An 8,378-nucleotide genomic window follows, 5' to 3' on the forward strand; every position below is an offset into this window, starting at 1 on the left:
CGTCATTGATGATGATGAACATCTTGCCAAGGTCATCCCCACACCCCCACTACTTGCCTTCAAACAACCGCGCAACCTCAAACGAACCATTGTTTGCAGCAAACTACCCAGTCTTCAGAACAGTGACCACGACACCACACAACCCTGTCATGGTAATCTCTGCAAGACGTGCCAGATCATCGACATGGATACCACTATTACACGTGAGAACACCACCCACCAGGTACACGGTACATACTCGTGCGACTCGGCCAACGTTGTCTACCTCATACGCTGCAGGAAAGGATGTCCCGAAGCGTGGTACATTGGCGAGACCATGCAGACGCTGCGACAACGAATGAACAGACATCGCGCAACAATCACCAGGCAGGAATGTTCCCTTCCAGTCGGGGAACACTTCAGCAGTCAAGGGCATTCAGCCTCTGATCTCCGGGTAAGCGTTCTCCAAGGCGGCCTTCAGGACGCGCGACAACGCAGAATCGCCGAGCCGAAACTTATAGTCAAGTTCCGCACACATGAGTGCGGCCTCAACCGGGACCTGGGATTCATGTCACATTACATTCATCCCCCACCATCTGGCCTGTGAAATCCTACCAACTGTCCTGGCTTGAGACAATTCACACCTCTTTAACCTGGGGTTACCCCATCTCTGGATCTGTAAAGATTTAATCACCTGCTAATGCTCGCATTCCTAGCATTGTTTGGCATCTTTGAATTTGTCTATATATGTGTTTCTGGAACAGACCTCTTCATTCACCTGAGGAAGGAGCAGGGCTCCGAAAGCTAGTGACATCGAAACAAACCTATTGGACTTTAACCTGGTGTTGTAAGACTTCGTACTGTGCTAACCTTTTTTGACATTAAGAGCAATTTAGCACGGCCAATCCACCTAGCCCGTACATCTTTGGACTGTGGGAGGAAACTGGAGCATCTGAAGGAAACCCACGCAGACACGGAGAGAACGTGCAGACTCTGCACAGACAGTGACCCAAGCCGGGAATCGAACCTGGGACCCTGGAGCTGTGACACAACAGTGCTAACCACTGTGCTACCATGCCACCCAAACACTTTTGAGGAGTAGTCACTGTTGTAACGTAGGAAATGTGGCTGTCAATTCAGCTTTAGCAAGCTCTGACAAATGGCAATATGTTAGTGACCAGACGATCTATTTGTGGGGTATAAATATTGAACAGGAATCTGGGGATAACACTTCCTTAAAATGTTGCCATGTGATATTCGCACCTACTTGCAAGAGCAGAGAGGGCTAAGGTTCTACTGAAAGACAGCACTTCTGATAGTGCAGCACTCCCGTAGTACTGTCCGAGAGTGTCAACCTAGATTGCTGTATTCAAATCATTGCAGCGCTCGTTGAACCCGCAACCATCTGTCTCTGAGGTAAGAATACTCGCAACCACACAACAGTTGACACTTACAAAGGTAAGTGACACCGCATGTTCTAAGCAGCATACAGATGATTGGATGTTCGGGCCAACCAGGCCTCGTTACCAAACTGCTGCAGGATTGATTTTCCAGGTAATAATCTGTGTTCTGACTATCCTTGACTCACTGCCTTTAGTTGGAGAAATAATCTTGCAGCACCCGGAAGAGCCAGTTTTGCAGCAGTGTCAGTCATGCTTTCAGACACACTACTCGATGGCTTACATTAAATTAAAACCACAAGTCCTGTCCCGTGTCCAAATCATTATTTGACACAATGGAGGCAATATTCTCTCTGTAAATTACAATGGATTGTTCCGTACTTATAGTTACAACAGCAGTCAGCATTCAAGTACAGCTTGTTTTGTTACCTGTGTGGTAGGTAACATGTGTTACTCGATCCTTGGTTAGTGATGAGTTCCAGAGATGTAGAGGAAAGGATTGCAAAGTGATTCTGAATAGGAGCGAAAGCAACAGGGTAGTTGTTATGGGGGACTTTAACTTTCCAAATATTGACTGGAAACGCTACAGTTCGAGTACTTTAGATGGGTCTGTTTTTGTCCAATGTGTGCAGGAGGGTTTCCTGACACAGTATGTAGATAGGCCAAAGAGAGGCGAGGCCGTATTGGATTTGGTACTGGGTAATGAACCAGGACAGGTGTTAGATTTGGAGGTAGGTGAGCACTTTGGTGATAGTGACCACAATTCGATTAAGTTTACTTTAGTGATGGAAAGGGATAGGTATATACCGCAGGGCAAGAGTTATATCTGGGGGAAAGGCAATTATGATGCGATGAGGCAAGACTTAGGATGCATCGGATGGAGAGGAAAACTGCAGGGGATGGGCACAATGGAAATGTGGAGCTTGTTCACGGAACAGCTACTGCGTGTCCTTGATAAGTATGTACCTGTCAGGCAGGGAGGAAGTGGTCGAGCAAGGGAACCGTGGTTCACTAAAGCAGTCGAAACACTTGTCAAAAGGAAGAAGGAGGCTTATGTAAAGATGAGACATGAAGGTACAGTTAGGGCGTTCAAGAGTTACAAGTTAGCTAGGAAGGACCTAAAGATAGAGCTAAGAAGAGCCAGGAGGGGACATGAGAAGTCTTTGGCAGGTAGGATCAAGGATAACCCGAACGCTTTCTATAGATATGTCAGGAATAAATGAATAACTAGGGTAAGAGTAGGGCCAGTCAAGGACAGTAGTGGGAAGTTGTGCTTGGAGTCCGAGGAGATAGGAGAGGTGCTCAATGAATATTTTTCGTCAGTATTCACAGAGGAAAAAGACAATGTTGTCGAGGAGAATACTGAGATTCAGGCTACTAGACTAGAAGGGCTTGAGGTTCATAAGGAGGAGGTGTTAGCAATTCTGGAAAGTGTGAAAATAGGTAAGTCCCCTGGGCCGGATAGGATTTATCCTAGGATTCTCTGGGAAGCTAGGGAGGAGATTGCAGAGCCTTTGGCTTTGATCTTTAAGTCATCTTTGTCTACAGAAATAGTGCCAGAAGACTGGAGGATAGCAAATGTTGTCCCCTTGTTCAAGAAGGGGAGTAGAGACAACCCCGGTAACTATAGACCAGTGAGCCATACTTCTGTTGTGGGCAAAATCTTGGAAAGGTTTATAAGAGATAGGATGTGTAATCATCTGGAAAGGAATAATTTGATTAGAGATAGTCAACACGGTTTTGTGAAGGGTAGGTCGTGCCTCACAAACCTTATTGAGTTCTTTGAAAAGGTGACCAAACAGGTGGATTAGGGTAAAGCAGTTGATGTGGTGGATATGGATTTCAGTAAAGCGTTTGATAAGGTTCCCCACGGTAGGCTACTGCAGAAAATACGGAGGCATGGGATTCAGGGTGATTTAGCAGTTTGGATCAGAAATTGGCTAGCTGGAAGAAGACAAAAGGTGGTGGTTGATGGGAAATGTTCAGACTGGAGTCCAGTTACTAGTGGTGTACACAAGGATCTGTTTTGGGGCCACTGCTGTTTGTCATTTTTATAAATGACCTGGAGGAGGGCGTAGAAGGATGGGTGAGTAAATTTGCAGATGAGACTAAAGTCGGTGGAGTTGTGGACAGTGCGGAAGGATGTTACAAGTTACAGAGGAACATAGATAAGCTGCAGCGCTGGGCTGAGAGGTAGCAAATGGAGTTTAATGCAGAAAAGTGTGAGGTGATTCATTTTGGAAGGAATAACAGGAAGACAGAGTACTGGGCTAATGGTAAGATTCTTGGCAGTGTGGATGAGCAGAGAGATCTCGGTGTCCATGTATATAGATCCCTGAAAGTTGCCACTCAGGTTGAGAGGGTTGTTAAGAAAGCGTACGGTGTGTTTGCTTTTCTTGGTAGAGTGATTGAGTTTCGGAGCCATGAGGTCATGTTGCAGCTGTACAAAACTCTGATGCGGCCGCATTTGGAGTATTGCGTGCAATTCTGGTCGCCGCATTATAGGAATGATGTGGAAGCATTGGAAAGGGTGCAGAGGAGATTTACCAGAATGTTGCCTGGTATGGAGGGAAGATCTTATGAGGAAAGGCTGAGGGACTTGAGGCTGTTTTCGTTAGAGAGAAGAAAGTTAAGAGGTGACTTAATCGAGGCATACAAGATGATCAGAGGATTGGATAGGGAGGACAGTGAGAGCCTTTTTCCTCGGATGGTGATGTCTAGCACGAGGGGACATAGGTTTAAATTGAGGGGAGATAGATATAGGACAGATGTCAGAGGTAGGTTCTTTGCTCAGAGAGTAGTGAGGGCGTGGAATGCCCTGTCTGCAACAGTAGTGGACTCGCCAACACTAAGGGCATTCAAATGGTCATTGGATAGACGTATGGACGATAAGGGAATAGTGTAGATGGGCTTTAGAGTGGTTTCACAGGTCGGCGCATCATCGAGGGCCGAAGGGCCTGTACTGCGCTGTAATGTTCTATGTTCTATGAGGTCTTCTGAATCCGATGAAGAATATTCAAACTCTTCCAGTAGTAACAAAAGGTTTATTGAGTAACTACAACAATACTTACATGAGTTCTTTACTTTAACTTTGATACTAGTGATAAGGTTAACAAGATCTAACTACGGTAACTATACGTAACTGCACGAGCCATCTGAACTAGTCTGCTATTGCTTTGGTCACAGTGCACCCAAGAGAGAGAGAGAGACCCAATGTGGCTGCCTTTTATACCCCTGTTGGTCCGGCCCTCTAGTGATCATGTGGAGCTACTGATTACGCATTAACCCCTTGTGTACATGCACATATAGAGATCACTACACAGTTATCTTGACAAGGCTATGACAAGCTTGACAAAGCTGCTTCAGAGAGTCGTGAACACAGCCCAGTCCATTACGTAAACCCGCCTCCCATCCATTAACTCTGACTATACCTCCTGCTGCCTTGGGAAAGTGGGCAGCATAACCAAGATTCCTCCCACCCGTGTTATTCTCTCTTTCAACCTCTTCTATTGGGCAGGAAATACAAAAGTCTGAGAACACACATTAATAAGATTCAAAAACAGCTTCGTCCCCACTGTTACTAAGCTCCTAAATGACCCTCTTATGGACTGAACTGATCTCTCCACGCATGTTCTCTACTGTTGTAGCACTATACTCCGTATGCTTCACCCGATGTCGATGCCTAAGTATTTACATTGTGTATTTATCATATGTCCTATGTTTTTCATGTATGGAATAATCTACTTGGACTGTACTTTTCACTGTAGCTAGATACACTGGATAATAAGTCTAAATCTAATGTAAATCTTGTTATGTTCTGTGTTATGACTGTGGCAATGATATACACAGAACATCTAGTTCTTTAACGAGAAAGATGATTTATTATCAAACATGTGGAAAGATTACTAAAGAACTATAATACAGATGATGGCTACTAAATGAATTCAGTGAATTCTCCTGGAGCTACTCTAAATGCGAGTCTCCTCTTGTACGACTTATTACCAACTGGCGGGTGTCTGACGTCACATGGTGGATCTCTAACGCCACTTGCTGGTCAGAGGTCTTACCGATAACTATACACATTGATAGACAACTATACAACTGTATTAATCTATGTGTACACGCATATCACCACAAATCTAAGATGTGACAAAATGGTAATACAGTTTGTGCTGCCACAAGGGGTTGGATTCTCCGGTCTCCCATCACCATGAATCTCATTGGCGTATCGTTTGGTGGTGGCGGGATTCTATACTCCCGCTGCTATACTCCTGCACCGGGAAACCCACGGGTGGTTGTGCGCTCCCGGCGGGAAAATGTATCGCAATAACCGGGGAATTCCAGCCAAGGTCTTTTTTATGTACAATTTTTTGTTTTTAATTTAGAGTACCCAATTCCTTTTTTTCCAATTAAGGGACAATTTAGCGTGGTCAATCCTCCTACCCTGCACATATTTGGGTTGTGGGAGTGGGTCCCACGCAAACACGGGGAGAATGTGCAAACTCCACATGGACAGTTATCCAGGGCCGGGATCGAACCCGGGTCCTTGGCACTGTGAGGCAGCAGTGCTAGCCACTTTATTATGTACATTATCAATGTATATTTTTGATTGTGTCTGCATGTGAGTAATTTAAGATCTTTGCGCTTAACATAGGAGCAGGGGAAGCAATTATTAATTGAATGTGGGTTCAAGGCGTTGAGTCAGTTGCTAGGATCGTGGGTAAACGAGACAAGTCATGCTTCACAATGCAACTTAATTTGAAAAATTACTTCCAATAACCTAGTTTTGCAAATCTTTGACAGTGACGAGCATTGAGTTTCACTAGTCTGGGAGTTCCATATATATGGGTATTATCTCCATCTCCCTCAGGGTTGGGAACTGTTGCAATGAGCACCACACCCTGACAAGCCTTCTCTGCCAGCCAAGACCTGCTCTAAAAGCTGGCTGGCTGTGTGAGACGACACTTTCTTGACCTATGGTTTGCTAAATGATTGTGATGGGTGTAACTGGCATCCTTACCTGAGGATTATAACCGTACAACAAAGGCTAGTCACTTTTACTGTCATGCACTTACGTTAAAGTCAGTGAGCTTAGATTTCTAACCGTGCAGACTGATTCCTGATGTCCTTTTTGTGAGATTTTTTAACGCCCATCAATGAAAGTTATGGATTTGATTGAGCACCATTTCCTCCTTCAACACACTGACCATCTCCACTGACAGACTCTTGTGACTTATGATCTGAAATCTGCTGCTTTGCTGCCTCTGCTTTGGCCTGTGGCTCTGGGCATTAACATGGTTGTCTTAACTTGTGTTGAGGTGACTGGATCGAGCAGTCTATTGCTGGGATGTACTCCTTCACTGAAAGGAAGATATCAACCATAAAGCAGATATTTGATTATCCAAATAGAAAAAATTGGATTAATTTATCAAATTGTGCAGGGTTATAAAATACAGCAAACTGGATTTCTACACGACCAGCTAATGAGGATTTATAATCTCTAATTTATCAGTGCTCTCACCAGCCCTGATCCAATAGTTGAGATCGTCTCTTGAAATTGAAACATTGTCCGGGGAGCTGGAGCAGAGATTAGTAACAGTCCAACCACCTCGTGGCCTGTGGCTAATGTTGTCTCGAGTTTTGTCCAGAACGTGTCTGAACAATTTTCGGAATCCAATAAGAAATTTATAGATGTTAATTACTTTTATCCACTTGATATTGTTTGATGGAAAAAAGCTGTCAGATTTTAAAACAGAAATACAGTGGTATTCTACTTGTCACTTGCACACACACGGTTGGGCTGAATGATCATACCAGGGTGGGAAACAGGAGTCAGGTTTGTTTTCAGGTCAGGAAACCCCTCCGGGGACAAATTGATTAGAGTGAAGATTTTCACGTGAGTAAACCCTTAGTTGGCATGGAGATGAGTTTACCCTCCAATTAAGGACAGAAGACAGGCTCTCAAAGCTGGAGGGCTAATCAGGACCTTTCACTAGGCTACAGTTAAAGCTTACCACTGCACGTCAACAGGAAAGTGCCCTCGCCGCCACTTCTAAAATATGTTAACAGAAAATGCAGCCTGGACACCATTACTGGGGAATCCCTTCTGTGGAGTGTTCTTTAGCTGGGCCTTCATCCAGGTAGGCAGAGAATCACAGAATCATAGAATTCCTAGAGTGCAGAAGGAGGCCATTTGACCCATCGAGCCGGCACTGACCCACTGAAAGAGCACCCTACCTAGGCCCACTGCCCTGCCCTATTTCCGTAACCTCATAATCCCACCTAACCTTTGGACACTAAGGGTCAATTTAGGACAGCCAATCCACCTAACCTGCACATCTTTGGACTGTGGGAGGAAACCAGAGCACCCGGAGGAAACCCACGCAGATACGGGGAGAATGTGCAAACTCTACACAGACAGTTACCCAAGGTCAGAATCAAATCGGGTCCCTGCCGCTATGGGCAGCAATGCCATCCACTGTGCCACCCTAAGAGAGGGCCTGTAGCCTGCAAACACGACCTGCTTGGTGCCCACCTCCATACAATTGATTTTCCTCATGTTGGGGAACCCAGTCAAAGTCTTGTACCTATACAAGGCTCTTATTGGACCCTAAATACCTGCTCACCTTCTGGGGGTTGGGTAAGCTTCCTGAGCGTTTAACTCCTCTTCCCAAAATAGTGAGAAGTCTTACAACACCAGGTTAAAGTCCAACAGCTTTGTTTCAAATCACTAGCTTTCGGAGCACTGCTCCTTCCTCAGGTGAATGAAGAGGTAGATTCCAGAAACGTATATATCGACAAAGTCAAAGATGCAAGACAATGCTTTGAATGCGAGCATTTGCAGGTAATTAAGTCTTTACAGATCCAGAGAGAGGGGTAATCCCAAGCTAAAGAGGTCTGAATTGTCACAGGCCAGGACAGTTGGTAGGATTTTGCAAGCCCAGGCCAGATGGTGGGGGTGTGGGGGGGAGGTGTGTGTGAATGTAATGCGACATGAAT

Source organism: Scyliorhinus torazame, chromosome 1 (genome assembly GCF_047496885.1).
Source record: "Scyliorhinus torazame isolate Kashiwa2021f chromosome 1, sScyTor2.1, whole genome shotgun sequence".
In the NCBI taxonomy this organism is placed as follows: domain Eukaryota; kingdom Metazoa; phylum Chordata; class Chondrichthyes; order Carcharhiniformes; family Scyliorhinidae; genus Scyliorhinus; species Scyliorhinus torazame.